A 15,505-nucleotide genomic window follows, 5' to 3' on the forward strand; every position below is an offset into this window, starting at 1 on the left:
AGCTGAAATTTGGTATCATCTGCTCTTTTGTAGTGATGATATGACCTGGGATCAACAGTCAAAGGGATTTGGTGACGAAGTGGGCAGGGAAAATAGCAAAAGATTATTCTGATCCAAGAAACAGCAATGCAAATGTAATATATTTAAAAGCTAACATAGTTATACCATACAATCTGGCGATCATGCTCCTAGTATTTACTGAACTGATTTGAAACCTTACATACAAAAATCTACATACAATTCCTTAAAGCAGCTTTATTCATAATCACCAAAATCTGGGCATAGTCAAGATGGCCATCAAAGGTGAATAGACAAACTGTGGTATATCTATGCAATGGAATATTACTAAAAGAAAAGGCTACATACTGTATGCTTCCAAGTACATGACATTCTGGAAAAGGCACAATTATGGAGATAGTAAAAAGATCAGTGGTTGCTAGGAGATCGGGGGAGATGGGAAAGGTTGAATAAGTGAAGCACAAATATATTTTAGGGCGGTAAAACCATTCTTTATCAAATTGTAATGGTGGATACAGGACATGATGCATTTGTCAAAACAGAACTTCACAGCACAAAAAGTGAATCTAAATGTATGCAAATTTTAAAAATTTATTTAGGAGACTGGGAGACTCCAGGATGAAATGCATAAAATGACAAAACAATTTAACTGTATTACAAATGAATGAATCAACCTTACTGAAGTGGGGGGAGAGGGGAGAGTGCTCACCTAAGTAATTCTGGAAATGAGTAGAATCTGTAAGACTAAAGGCAAAAGAAACCATACACATGCAATGTATTCTAGTTGATAATGCTTTTTCCTACAGGAGTTTGGGTTAACCATTCTGATGCCACTATACATGTACACTGAAATCGAACAATTAAGTACACAGATGGTGGATACTGGGAGCCAGGTGTCTCACTGTTGGAATAGCAATTTATACAGAAACAACGTGGGGAGGCCAAAATGATCCAGGTGGTAATGGTTGAGAGTTGGTGATATCAGTATGAATTCATGTTTAGTGAAACATATACATTATTACATACATATAATATTTATAGATGTGTATATTCATAGGTTAGTATACATACATGTATTTCGTTGCTCTGTCAGCTCTAAGAGCCTAAAGCAATGACATGCCAATAGCAAAGAACACATCTAGAACTCAGATCTTGTGTTCTAATATTATTTTCCAATAAAACAAACCAGGGCTTCCTGGAGCAATGGCTGATTTGAGGACAGGGGCAGGAAATACACGAGATGAGAATGGAGCATCCTATAGTGCCGGAAAGTAAAAAATAGAGAAAACCACCCAAATCCTACACTGATGGGGATAGAGAAAGGAAGGTAAGAATCAACAGAAAGAGCTCCCAAATGACCAAAGCTGAAACAATCTGAGCAACAAAATGAAGTAGTACTAGATGTAGCCCAAAGTATAAATATCCATAAACCCATACTGCTATAAATTGCTGAATAAATGGGAGAAAAGGGACAAATTTCACATGCAGAATTTCAACTATGTGATATTTCATTTGGCTTAATATGGAATTCGCTGACTCCCATTTGTTGGTCTTTTGGAATTCAGGGAAGACACTCACTGTCCCATATATGTACCTGGCTGTTCTGGTATGACAAAACTGGACAGTCAAGCAGCAGAATAAGATACTAGTTAATTAGATTACATTACCTCGTTGGATGCTTTTTCTGCCTGCCAAGCATCCTTTTCTCCTTAGTCTAGTAGTCACATCCTGATTTTACTTTGGGAAAACTCCTGTCCTCCATTTCCTGTGTTTCTCTTCAATGACAGTGCCGACCTGCTCCACCTCTATTCATCCCCTACCAGTCTGTGGCATATAGAGAATATTCAATAAATACTGAAAGCATGAATGATGTCCCACCTTTTTGCTCAGGTACAATAAGCACTGGCATTTGTACTTACTGATGCAAATGACCTTTTTCTGGTTATGTTATCTCTAGTCCTGGCTTATAGCGGAATTTCAATATCAAGATCAGAGCTAATGGCTCCAACAGAATTACTGACACAGTATACTTAGAATGTCTCTAAGTAAAGTGATAAACTCGTTACAAGGACTATGAATATAAAAGGCTCTGCTCAGCTCACCCATCCCATTCCTCACCTGTTCCCCCCACTTTTTAACACAAACTGAAATTTCACAGGATCCAGAGAATTTTTTGGTTATTCCCTACTGAAGACAAATTTATTGACATAAGAACACAATGAACTAACAAGAAATAACTGAACAGCCAGATGCTCGCAATATAAAAGACATAAAGTCAGGGCCTCTAATTAGAAGCTTTATGTCTAATTGGCAGAGGAAACCAACAAGAAACAACTGGAAACGAGCTACAGGTGGCTGCTATTAGAGTTCCAATAGAACGACCACTGAATGAGTTCCCACCATTGAGCCACAAAAAAATGCTGATCTAACTGAAGAGAACTACATAAAGGCAGTAGTTTGGGTATGCTGCTTTTTAAATTAGAAGCTTTAAAAATATATAAAAATTCTATTGTGAATTATGAATTCATATTTTTAAAAATACGAGTTATGTTAAAAATATCAATGTTAGTTAAAAAAATTAATAACAGCAGCTGATTATAAAGTCTCAAAAAGAAAATACTATGTTAAACATTGCTAGCTTTCCTTAAAAGATGTAGAGATAAATAGGATTCAACTCTGGCATAAAACAAATTAACATATTTTGCTTTAACAGCCAATTATAATACCTTTCAATTATATGCCTAAAAAATAGAACACTAGATATAGACTTAATCATTTCACATGCAAAGTTATTAAGCTATAAAATATAAAACGTAACAAAAGTCAGTCATCACATCTCCAGATTCAAAACCACAACTAGTAACAGCTTCCTCTCCCAAAAATATTTCCCCTAATTTTATACTGTTAATGACTCTCAAGCTTTCCTGATGTTCCCTAGTCCAAGCATCAAACAAATGTAATTGAAATAAAAATAAACTAATAATTACTGATCACTGTTGTTAAAATTCAAACTAACGCTATGACACAGACATTATGATCCCATTTTAAGGTAAAGAAATAGACACAGTGAGATATACTCAGCAAGAAAGTGGCTAGAGAAAAGTATGAATTTTGGCAATGTGAATCTGTGCTTCTAAACCCATCCCTATTTACTTTCAAAATAAACTTTACAGAATGCTCATGACTAACAGCACCTTTTAGCAACCAAATTTTTTAAATTGGGCATATATTTCTGACAATAAGTGAGGAAAGGAAGATTTATAAAGGAAAGAACATTTCTGGTTTTTATGATTCTACTCATGTTTACTCTGAAGCTGGGCTCAGTAAGATCTACTTTAAGCTCCTCACACCGAACCACATCTCTAAGCTGTCTGTGAGTAACAAAGCCATTTATAATCAGTGTAAAAATATCAATGTGTCAGTTGTTTCAAAATAGGAACGCTTGCTTTCAAAACAGAAGTTCACAAACTGTTTACTTTCCTATTTCATTTAGTTAAGATTAAAAATATCTTTCACTTTAAAGACAAATCTTTGTCTACTAAGTTTTTGTTTTTTCTTTTAGGTGAAGATATTTTTCTGAATATTACAACTGATGAATAAATATAATTTGCAATTTTAATATATCTAAAATAACTCATGAAAAAAACAAATGCTGTAAATAACTAGTAGAAAAATATATGCCATATTGTGGGGGGTGGTATCAGGCATTAGGAACCTAGGTTGTCATTGCACATCTTTACCTTCTAGGCTTCACAATCTCCTAACCCACAAAAGGAGAAGGCTGGACTAGTCAAATCAGTGATTTTTAAACTTTCTTCTACAAAAACTAGGAACAGAAGAAACGGCCACACAGGCAGGCCTCAGGAGGGTCCCCAAAGCTGTGTTACAGAGTCACCTTGCCTAGCGTGCTGTTGTTATGGCTGGCGTCTTCTCCTCCTTCAAGTCTCAGCCTTGACCCCACTCACAGTGTGGCCCTCCTTGGCTTCTCAGAGCGGCCCGGTTATCCTCTATTATATTCCCTATCTTAATTCTTATCACAATCTGTAAAAGTTCCTGGTTTGCTTGTCAATAATCTGTGCCTAGCAGCAAGTCTGAAAAACATAAGATAAGAAATTCTGGTTAGGATAATGACATTGTGCTTGAGCCCAGAGGGCAGAGGTTGCAGTGGGCTGAGATAGTGCCACTGCACTCCAACTTGGGTGACAGAACAAGACCCTGTCTAAAAAAAAAAAAAAAAAAGACACTACTATTTTAGAATTCAACATTGTTAAAGACATCAATATCTCTTTTATAGTTACACTTGCTCAATATTTTGTTTCAACAAAGGGCTCAATAGCAATTTTAAAACATCCTGGACTAGGTCCACATGGATCCCTTCAAGCTTAAAGACATTTTACGATCAAAGCTTTGTTTCTTCCCTCATTAGTTTTATTATCTGAAAAATGTAACATATACTTGTCTTCTTGCCATATTAAAAGTACAAGGAAACTCATATAAGCCATATTTTATCAAGACCACTCAATATCATCAACTTCCTAAAGAAGCTATGCCCATGTTGTTTACTAAAACTCAAAATATAATCCTATGTAATTCAGATGTGCAGGATATACACCATACATCTAAAAAGATGAGCCAGAAAGGTTTTTCAAAATTAATTTTACAGCTAAAGACAAAATACCATAATTAATTTTCACCTTATCCTAAAGTATCTAAGTCATCTAAAAAGATCTGCAAACTTCAGTTATAAAATGTAGAACTAATGCTCAAGAACCACCAACTATTCTTACCAGCTTCAGTATCAGAAAATCACTAAAACTCTGAAGCTCACACTGCAAATGCTCTAAAAACTAAGCTATTACTAGAACTACAGCCCAAAACAGTAGGCCCTAGTCAGGACCTATATGATAAACCTAAATAGGCTGTTAAAACAAAGTATTTAAATGCAGTCATGTACCACATGATGCTTCAGTCAACGATGGACTGCATATATGATGGTGGCTCCATAAGATTATAACACTGTATTTACTGTACCCTTTTCTATGTTTAGATACATGAAAACTTGCCATTGTGTTACAACTGCCTACAGTATTCAGTATAGTAACATGTTGTACAGGCTTGCAGTCTAGGAGCAATAGGCTGTATCATATACCTTAGGTATGTAGTAGGCTATACCACCTAGGTTTGTGTAGGTACACTCTATGTTAGCACAATGATTAAATGGCCTAACACCACTTAGGATGTTTTCCACATTGAGTGATGCGTGACCACAGTACCCAAAGTCTCCAAACAGAAACACCAAGTGTCCATCACAGATGAATGGATCAACATGGCAGTTACATAATGAAATATTATTCAGCCACAAAAAAGAATAAAATTCTGATACACGCTACAATATGGATGGACCTTGAAAATATTATACTAAGTGAAATAAGCTAGACAAAAAAGGGCAAATACTGTGCTTCTACTCACATGAAAAATCTAGAATAAGCAAATTCACGGGCACAGAAAGTAGATTAGAGGTTACTGGGCAACAGGGTAGGGGGAAGTGAGGAGTTGTGGCTTAATGGTTACTGAGTCTCTAGGGTAATGAGAAAAGAATGGTGGTGTTTGTATAACATTGTGATTAATGCTACTGAATTGTACACTTAAAATAGTTATAAATGGTGAATTTTATGCTACATACATGTTATTTTAAAAACTACAAAACAACTCATTAACTTAGACAAAAAAAAAAATTACAAATTGAACCCAGCAATGTATAAAATTATGCATCATGACCAAGTGACTTTTATTCAAGGTATGCAAGACTCACCCAAAATTCAAAAACTGATCATTGTAATTCACCCCATCAACAGGCTAAAGAAGAAAAACACATGACCATATCAACTGACACAGAAAAAGTATTTGACAAAACCCAACACCTCTTCATGATAAAAACTCTCAAGAAGATAGGAGAAATGTAGAACTACCACAATCTCAACCTCTAGGTAATATCCTTCTTACTGGTAGGCCCTGAGACTGGGAGCATGTCAAGGATGTGGCTCTCACTCTATTCAACATGTGCTACAAGTTCTGGCCACTTTAACAAGGCAAGGAAAAAAGACGAACACACTGGAAAGGAAATAAAACTCTCTAATTGCAGGCTACATACTTGTTTATGTAAAAACCCCAAGGACTCAAAAAGAAAAGTCCTTCTTAAAGGTAATAAGTACATATAGCAAAGTTGCAGAATACAAGGTCTAAATCCTAAAATCCAGTACATTTCTATACACTAACAATGAATATGCAAAAAGCAACATTCAAATGCCATTTACAACGCCATTTACAACGACTCCAAATAAAATGAAGTACCTCAGATATAAATCTAAGAAAGCATGCACAGGATATATGTACTGAAATATACAAAATGCTGATGAAAGAAAGAAAGACCTACATAAACAAGAAGACACACTATATTCATGGATTAAAAGACTCAAAATGTAAAGATGTTAATTCTTCCCAAATTAATCTGTGGGTTTAATGTAAACCCTGTAAAAATCCCAGGATAATTTTTTGTTGACAAGCTTATACAAAAAATTAGATAGGAACAAACCCTAGAGTTGCTAAAAACAATCTTCAAAAATAAGAATAAAGTGAGAGGAATCACTCCACCAGACATTATGTCTTACTGCATAACTTCAGTAACCAAGGCAGTGTGATATTGGCAAAGGGATAGACACATAAATCACTTGCAGAGAGTAGAACACCTAGAAACGGAACCATATATGCCTCACTGGTTTTGACAAAACTGCAAAAGCAATTCATTGGAAGAACAGCTTTTCCAACAAATAGCACAGAAGCAATGAGACATCTATAGACCAAAACAATATTTTTTTTAAAGAACCCTGACCTAATCCTTACAACTTATACAAAAATTAACTCAAAATACATCACTGCTCTAAATTTAAAATGTAAAACTATACAACTTTTTAAAAAGGATAGAGGAGAAGATGTTCAGGATCCAAGGTTTGGCAGTGTTCCTAGAGTTGACACCAAAAGCACAATCCAGAAAAAAAACAGATAAATTGTTGTACCTCATTCAAAATTAAAAACTTTGCTCTTCACATGACCCTGTTAAGAGGAGGGCAGGACAAGCTACAAAAGGTATAAAATATTTGCAAACTACATATTTAACAAAAGTCTAAAGATTTAGGCTATATAAAGAACTCAAAAACAAACAGAAAAGAACAATCCAATAAGCAAGGGAAAAGATGTTCAACATCATTAACCATCAGGGAAATGGTAATGAAAGCCACAATATCAGGATGGTGAAAATGAAATACCCATTCCTATCAAAAGATCAATATCCTGGTTGTGACTTTGTAGTATTCTTTGTCAAGATATTGCCATTGGGAGGAACCACGTACAGGCTACACAGGATCTCTCTGTATAACTTCTTATAACAGTGTATGATTCTAAAATGATCTCAATAAGAATCTGTATTAAAAAACGAAATAGCTAATGATAAATTCTGGTAATTAGTTCTACCTGCTCAATAGTTTATCTTTAAAATGTTTTTGTAATAGTGATTCTTAAATGGATTAATATTTACAATATTAAGATAATGAAATTTAATTTCAGGACCTACATGCCATTATCAATGTTAATTCAATCAACTGGTTTTGACAGCAAAAGTTGAGAATGGTTTGAAGAAACAAAATAGCACAAGAGAAGAAAAAAAAAGCAACAGAGAGTACTGTCAGTGAAAATGGCAAAGTTAGGGACATTTGAAAATTCTAACAAGAACAAGAAAATTGGCAGCATCAGAATAAACTTTCTAAGAACTCTGGCAATTAACCAAAAGCTTGCAGCAATCTCCAAAAGCTTGCAGCAATCCATGGAATGTTAATGCAATTTTTAAAAAGCTGAATCTCAACAAGAACAGTGAAATATGTGGCATTTAACTTTTCTATTCTCATTCTCTTCTCTCCAGCTCTGTGACAGCACTATAACCAACAGCCCAATCACAGTGAAAATCAGCAGCCTGACAGGCAATAAGGGTGGCAGAACAATGCTGGAGCTCCTCCAGCATTTCCAGAGAACTGTCTGGAGAACTGATTTCCAGAGAACTGTCTTTATCTGATTTGTGTGGTGAGTCCCAGTGAGACCCCACCTGGAAGGCTATTTTTATTTGACCTGACTCAGAGCTTTCCCACTGTGAAAAGCCTTGACCCTGGTAACAGTTGTCAAAAACCTTTAGGGGAAATTTTTAAAAATTTGGCTGCAGAACAATGTGGTAGATGACAGTTGGGCCAAACAATAAGCAGACCCAAAAGTTTAAAAGGAAAATTTGGGAATAAGATGTCCACAGGGGCTGTAAAAAGTGTTGACACCTTCCTGCCAATCTAGAAGGTCCTGTGTACGCATCGGGCTCGGGCTCTGGCTCTGCCTGTGCTCAGAAGCAACCTGAGACATCCCTAAGCTCTCACACCTGGGGCTGACCCCAGGCTTTGTGTCAACAGGAGGCGAAGGCTAAGGAACAGCTGTCAACTGCCTGGCTGAGTGTTTTGATGTGCCCCAACACACACATATGCACGCAAATACACAGGCCTCTCAACAAAGACTGGGAGAATTACTAGTTCCAGGTTTTTAAGGAAATCTGTTCAATCATTAGATGACTATGAAGCTCACCACACGGAGACTTCAGTAGCCATGCACCACAAATAATATAGATTTAAAATAACTTGTTCAGAAAGCCACTAAACAAACAGCAACAAAAACAACAACAAACCTTAGGGAGGGGAAAATCTAATTTCCAGAGTTGCCACCTTATATGTTAGTTGTCCAGTTTTCAACGAAAAATTGAGAGACATACAAAGAAACAAAAAAGTATAAAGGGACAAAAAGTATTTAATAGAAACTGCCCTTGAGAAAGCCCAGGTTTTAGAATTACTAAATAATTTAATTCAGCTATATTAAATATATTCAAAGAACTAAAGGAAATGATGTCCAAAGAACTAAAGGAAATGATGTCCAAAGAACTAAAAGTCACACCAAATGGAGAATATTAAGAAGAGAAAAATTATTAAAATAACCAAATAGAAAAGCACAGTAACTGAAATGAGCCCCTCCCACTACTGCCCAGTTTTCAAAGAAATTTAAACAAACAAGAAAGTATGGCTCATACATAGGAAAAAATGCAATCAACAGTAATGGTCCCTGAGGATAGGAGTTACTAGAAGACTTAAATAAGCTATTTTAAATATGTTCAAAGGAAAAAAAGAAACCACGTGCAAAACTAAAGTATGAGAACAGCGCTTCACCAAATAGAAAATATCAATAAAGAGAAAGAAATTGGAAAAAACAAGCAAATAGAAATTCTGGACATAAAAGTACAATAACTAAAATAAACAATTCATCAGAGGGGCTCAATAGCATATTTTGGCAGGCAAAGGAAAGAATCAGCAAACTCAAAAACAGGTTGGTTAAGATTATCCAGTCTGGGAAACAGAAATAAAAATGAAGAAAAATGAAAAGAGCCTGAGTGATTACAAAACACATGAAGAGTACCACCATCTGTACAACAGGAGTCTCAGAAGAGGAGAGAAAAAAAGGCATGAAGAATATTTGAAGAATAGGTGACATTAGTCCAAACTAAACTATTACAAGTTGATGTTAATTGTAATTCTCACAGCAACTATTAAAAAATAAATTTTAAAAATTCAGACTTTAAGATAAAAATTGCTACAAGAGAAAAAAGACATTTAATAATAATAAAGGGATCAATCCATTAAGATGACATAATTATAAACATACGTGAACCTAACAAGTGAGCTCCAAAATACAGGAAATAAAAACACGCAGGATGAAGGGATAAAGAAGAAATTCAATAAAAATATTTGGAGAATTCAATATCCCACTTTCAAACATGGGTAGAACAACTAGAGAGAAGGTTAATAAGAAAATAACAAGGAAATTTGAACAATACTAGAAACTAATTATACAGTCCCCCACCCAAAAACAGAATATACATTCTTCCTAAGTGCACATGGAACATTTTCCAGGATAGATCATGCTAGATGTTAGGTCATAAAACAATTCCAATAAATTTAAAAGGACTGGAGTCATACAAAGTATGTTCTTCAACCTCAATGGATATGAAATTGAAATTAGAGGGAAATTTGGGAAAACTCAGAAAATATGTGGGTATTAAAAAAACACAATCCTTCACAATCAGTGTGACAAATAAGTGAGAAGGGAAACTAGAAAATATTTTAAAATAAAAACAAAGACACAAAATATTTTATGGAATATAGAAAAAGCAATGCTAGAAGAAAATTTATAACCATTCATGCCTATATTAAAACAAAGATCTCAAATTAATAACAACCTACCATTTAAAAAGAAACTAGAAAAATAAGAACAACCCAAAGCAAGAAGGAAAGAAACAATACAGGTTGTTAGAAATATAGACCAGAAGAAAAAAAAAGAGAAAATTAATGAAAACAAAAGTTGGTTCTTTGAAAAGATTAACAAAATTGGTAAGGCTTTAAAGCTAGGCCAACCAAGAAAAAAATCATGAATGAAACAGGGAGCAGAACAAAAGGCAGCAGAAACTTCTGCAGACTTAAACGACTCTGTCTGACAGCTTTGAAGACAGTAATGCTTCTCCCCGCATGGAGTTTGAGATTTGAGAATGGACAGACTACCTCCTCAAGTGGGTCCCTGACCCCCAAGTAGCCTAACTGGGAGACAACTCCCAGCAGGGGCTGACTGACACCTCATATAGCCAGGTGCCCCTCTGAGATGAAGCTTCCAAAGGAAGGATCAAGCAGCAACATTTGCCATTCTGCAATATTTGCTGTTCTGCAGCCTCTGCTGGTGATACCCAGGCAAACAGGGTCTGGAGTGGACCTCCAGCAAACTCCAACAGATCTGTGGCTGAGGGGCCTGACTGTTAGAAGGAAAACTAACAAACAGAAAGGACATCCACACCAAAAACCCATCTGTACAACACCATCATCAGAGAACAAAGGTAGATAAAACCACAAAGATGGGGAGAAACCAGAGCAGAAAAGCTGAAAATTCTAAAAATCAGAGCGCCTCTTCTCCTCCAAAGGAAAGCAGCTCCTTGCCAGCAATGGAATAAAGCTGGACAGAGAATGACTGATGAGTTGAGAGAAGAAGGCTTCAGAAGATCAGTAATAACAAACTTCTCCGAGCTAAAGGAGGACATTCAAACCCATCGCAAAGAAGCTAAAAACCTTGAAAAAAGATTAGACGAATGGCTAACTAGAATAACAGTGTAGAGAATACCTTAAATGACCTGATGGAGCTGAAAACCATGGCAGGAGAACTATGTGATGCATACACAAGCTTCAGTAGCCAATCTGAGCAAGTGGAAGAAAGGGTATCAGTGATTGAAGATCAAATGAATGAAATGAAGCGAGAAGAGAAGTTTAGAGAAAAAAAAGCGTAAAAAGAAATGAATAAAGCCTCCAAGAAATATGGGACTATGTGAAAAGACCAAATCTACATCTGATTGGTGTACCTGAAAGTGACGGGGAGAATGGAACCAAGTTGGAAAACGCTCTTCAGGATACTATCCAGGAGAACTTCCCCAACCTCGCAAGGCAGGCCAACATTCAAATTCAGGAAATAGAACGCCACAAAGATACTCCTCGAGAAGAGCAACTCCAAAACACATAATTGTCAGATTCCCCAAAGTTGAAATGAAGGAAAAAATGTTAAGGGCAGCCAGAGAGAAAGATCGGGTTACCCACAAAGGGAAGCTCATCAGACTAACAGTGGATCTCTCTGCAGAAACTCTACAAGCCAGAAGAGAGTGGGGGACAATATTCAACATTCTTAAAAGAATTTTCAACCCAGAATTTCATATCCAGCCAAACTAAGCTTCATAAGTGAAGGAGAAATAAAATCCTTTACAGACAAACAAATGCTGAGAGATTTTGTCACCACCAGGCCTGCCTTACAAGAGCTCCTCAAAGAAGCACTAAACATGGAAAGGAACAACCAGTACCAGCCACTGCAAAAACATGCCAAATTGTAAAGACCATCAAGGCTAGGAAGAAACTGCATCAACTAACGAGCAAAATAACCAGCTAACATCATAATGACAGGATCAAATTCACACATAACAATATTAAATGTAAATGGGCTAAATGCTCCAATTAAAAGACACAGACTGGCAAATTGGATAGAGTCAAGACCCATCAGTGTGCTGTATTCAGGAGACCCATCTTACATGCAGAGACATACATAGGCTCAAAATAAAGGGATGGAGGAAAATCTTCCAAGCAAATGGAAAACAAAAAAAAGCAGGGGTTGCAATCCTAGTCTCTGATAAAACAGACTTTAAACCAACAAAAATCAAAAAAGAAGGCCATTACATAATGGTAAAGGGATCAATTCAACAAGAAGGGCAAACTATCCTAAATATATATATGCACCCAATACAGGAGCACCCAGATTCACAAAACAAGCCCTTAGAGACCTACAAAGAGACTTAGACTCCCACACAATAATAATGGGAGACTTTAACACCCCACTGTCAACATTAGACAGATCAACAAGAGAGAAAGTTAATAAGGATATCCAGGAATTGAACTCAGCTCTGCACCAAGCGGACCTAATAGACATCTACAGAACTCTCCACCCCAAATCAACAGAATATACATTCTTCTCAGCACCACACCACACTTATTCCAAAATTGACCACATAGTTGGAAGTACAGCACTCCTCAGCAAATGTAAAAGAACAGAAATTATAACAAACTGTCTCTCAGACCACAGTGCAATCAAACTAGAACTCAGGATTCAGAAGCTCACTCAAAACCGCTCAACTACATGGAAACTGAACAACCTGCTCCTGAATGACTACTGGGTACATAACGAAATGAAGGCAGAAATAAAGATGTTCTTTGAAACCAATGAGAACAAAGACACAATATACCAGAATCTCTGGGACACATTTAAAGGAGTGTGTAGAGGGAAATTTATACCACTAAATGCCACAAGAGAAAGCAGGAAAGATCTAAAATTGACACCCTAACATCACAATTAAAAGAACTAGAGAAGCAAGAGCAAACACATTCAAAAGCTAGCAGAAGGCAAGAAATAACTAAGATCAGAGCAGAACTGAAGGAGATAGAGACACAAAAAAACACTTCAAAAAAATCAATGAATCCAGGAGCTGGTTTTTTGAAAAGATCAACAAAATTGATAGACCTCTAGCAAGACTAATGAAGAAAAGAGAAGAATCAAATAGACGCAATAAAAAATGATAAAGGGGATATCACCACCGATCCCACAGAAATAAACTACCATCAGAGAATACTATAAACACCTCTATGCAAATAAACTAGAAAATCTAGAAGAAATGGATATAAATTCCTGGACACATACTCCCTCCCAAGACTAAACCAGGAAGAAGTTGAATCCCTGAATAGACCAATAACAGGCTCTGAAACTGAGGCAATAATTAATAGCCTACAAACCAAAAGAAGTCCAGGACCAGATGGATTCACAGCTGAATTCTACCAGAGGTACAAAGAGGGGCTGGTACCATTCCTTCTGAAACTATTCCAATCAATAGAAAAAGAGGGAATCCTCCCTAACTCATCTTATGAGGCCAGCAACATCCTGATACCAAAGTCTGGCAGAGACACAGGAAAAAAAGAATTTTAGACCAATATCCCTGATCAACATCAATGCAAAATCTTCAATAAAATACTGGCAAACCAAATCCAGTAGCACATCAAAAAGCTTATCCACCAAGATCAAGTCAGCTTCATCCCTGGGATGTAAGGCTGGTTCAACATAAGCAAATCAATAAACGTAATCCATCATATAAACAGAACCAAAGACAAAAACCACATGATTATCTCAATAGATGCAGAAAAGGCCTCTGACAAAATTCAACATACCTTCATGCTAAAAACTCTCAATAAACTAGGTATTGATGGGACGTATCTCAAAATAATAAGAGCTATTTATGACAAACCCACAGCCAATATCATACCAAACAGACAAAAATTGGAAGCATTCCCTTTGAAAACTGGCACAAGACAGGGATGCCCTCTCTCACCACTCCTATTCTACATAGTGTTGGAAGTTCTGGCCACGCAATCAGGCAGGAAAAGAAATAAAGGGGTATTCAACTAGGAAAAGAGGAAGTCAAATTGTCCCTGTTTGCAGATGACATGATTGTATATTTAGAAAACCCCATCATCTCAGCCCAAGATCTCCTTAAGCTGATAAGCAACTTCAGCGAAGTCTCAGGATACAAAATCAATGTGCAAAAATCACAAGCATTCCTATACACCAGTAACAGACAAACAGAGAGCCAAATCATGAGTGAACTCCCATTCACTATTGCTTCAAAGAGAATAAAATACCTAGAAATCCAACTTACAAGGGATGTGAAGGACCTCTTCAAGGAGAACTACAAACCACTGCTCAATGAAATAAAAGAGGACACAAACGGCATGGCACGGTGGCTCACGCCTGTAATCCCAGCACTTTGGGAGGCCAAGACGGGCGGATCACGAGGTCAGGAGATCGAGACTATCCTGGCTAACTCGGTGAAACCCTGTCTCTACTAAAAATACAAAAACTTAGCTGGGTGTGGTGGCAGGCGCCTGTTAGTACCAGCTACTTGGGAGGCTGAGGCAGGAGAATGGCGTGAACCTAGGAGGCGGAGCTTGCAGTGAGCCGAGATCGTGCCACTGCACTCCAGCCTGGGTGACAGAGCAAGACTCTGTCTCAAAAAAAAAAAAAAAAAAAAAAAAAGACACAAACAAATGGAAGAACATTCCATGCTCATGGATAGGAGAATCAGTATCGTGAAAATGGCCATACTGCCCAAGGTAATTTATAGATTGAATGCCATCCCCATCAAGCTACCAATGACTTTCTTCACAGAATTGGAAAATACTACTTTAAAGTTCACATGGAACCAAAAAAGGGCCTGCATTGCCAAGACAATCCTAAGCCAAAAGAACAAAGCTGGAGGCATCACGCTACCTGACTTCAAACTATACTACAAGGCTACAGTAACCAAAACAGCATGGTACTGGTACCAAAACAGAGATATAGACCAATGGAACAGAACAGAGCCCTCAGAAATAATACCACACATCTACAACTATCTGATCTTTGACAAACCTGACAAAAACAAGAAATGGGGAAAGAATTCCCTATTTAATAAATGGTGCTGGGAAAACTGGCTAGCCATATGTAGAAAGCTGAAACTGGATCCCTTCCTTACACCGTATACAAAAATTAATTCAAGATGGATTAAAGACTTACATGTTAGACCTAAAACCATAAAAACCCTAGAAGAAAACCTAGGCATTACCATTCAGGACATAGGCATGGGCAAGGACTTCATGTCTAAAACACCAAAAGCAATGGCAACAAAAGCCAAAATTGACAAATGGGATCTAATTAAACTAAAGAGCTTCTGCACAGCAAAAGAAACTACCAT

General features: G+C 36.8%; 1 protein-coding gene across 6 annotated transcripts in view; it reads right to left on the minus strand.

Moving 5' to 3' along the window:
* The window catches only part of TMEM131 (transmembrane protein 131), a 241,469-nt gene that overhangs the window by 171,596 nt on the left and 54,368 nt on the right, over positions 1–15,505 (minus strand). Inside the window, exons 2-3 of one of the 6 annotated variants that reach the window (XM_054547227.2) lie at positions 3,914–4,109; positions 1,686–1,842 (exon numbers count right to left, since the gene is read on the minus strand). The exons of 4 other annotated variants lie outside the window; for them this stretch is intronic. The gene's annotated coding sequence lies outside the window, so the exon portion shown is untranslated. Of the gene's footprint in view, positions 1–1,685; positions 2,127–3,913; positions 4,110–15,505 lie in introns of those variants that run through there. One more of the 6 variants, XM_054547228.2, reaches the window with a different exon arrangement.

This window comes from Pongo abelii, chromosome 12 (genome assembly GCF_028885655.2).
Source record: "Pongo abelii isolate AG06213 chromosome 12, NHGRI_mPonAbe1-v2.0_pri, whole genome shotgun sequence".
Lineage (NCBI taxonomy): Eukaryota > Metazoa > Chordata > Mammalia > Primates > Hominidae > Pongo > Pongo abelii.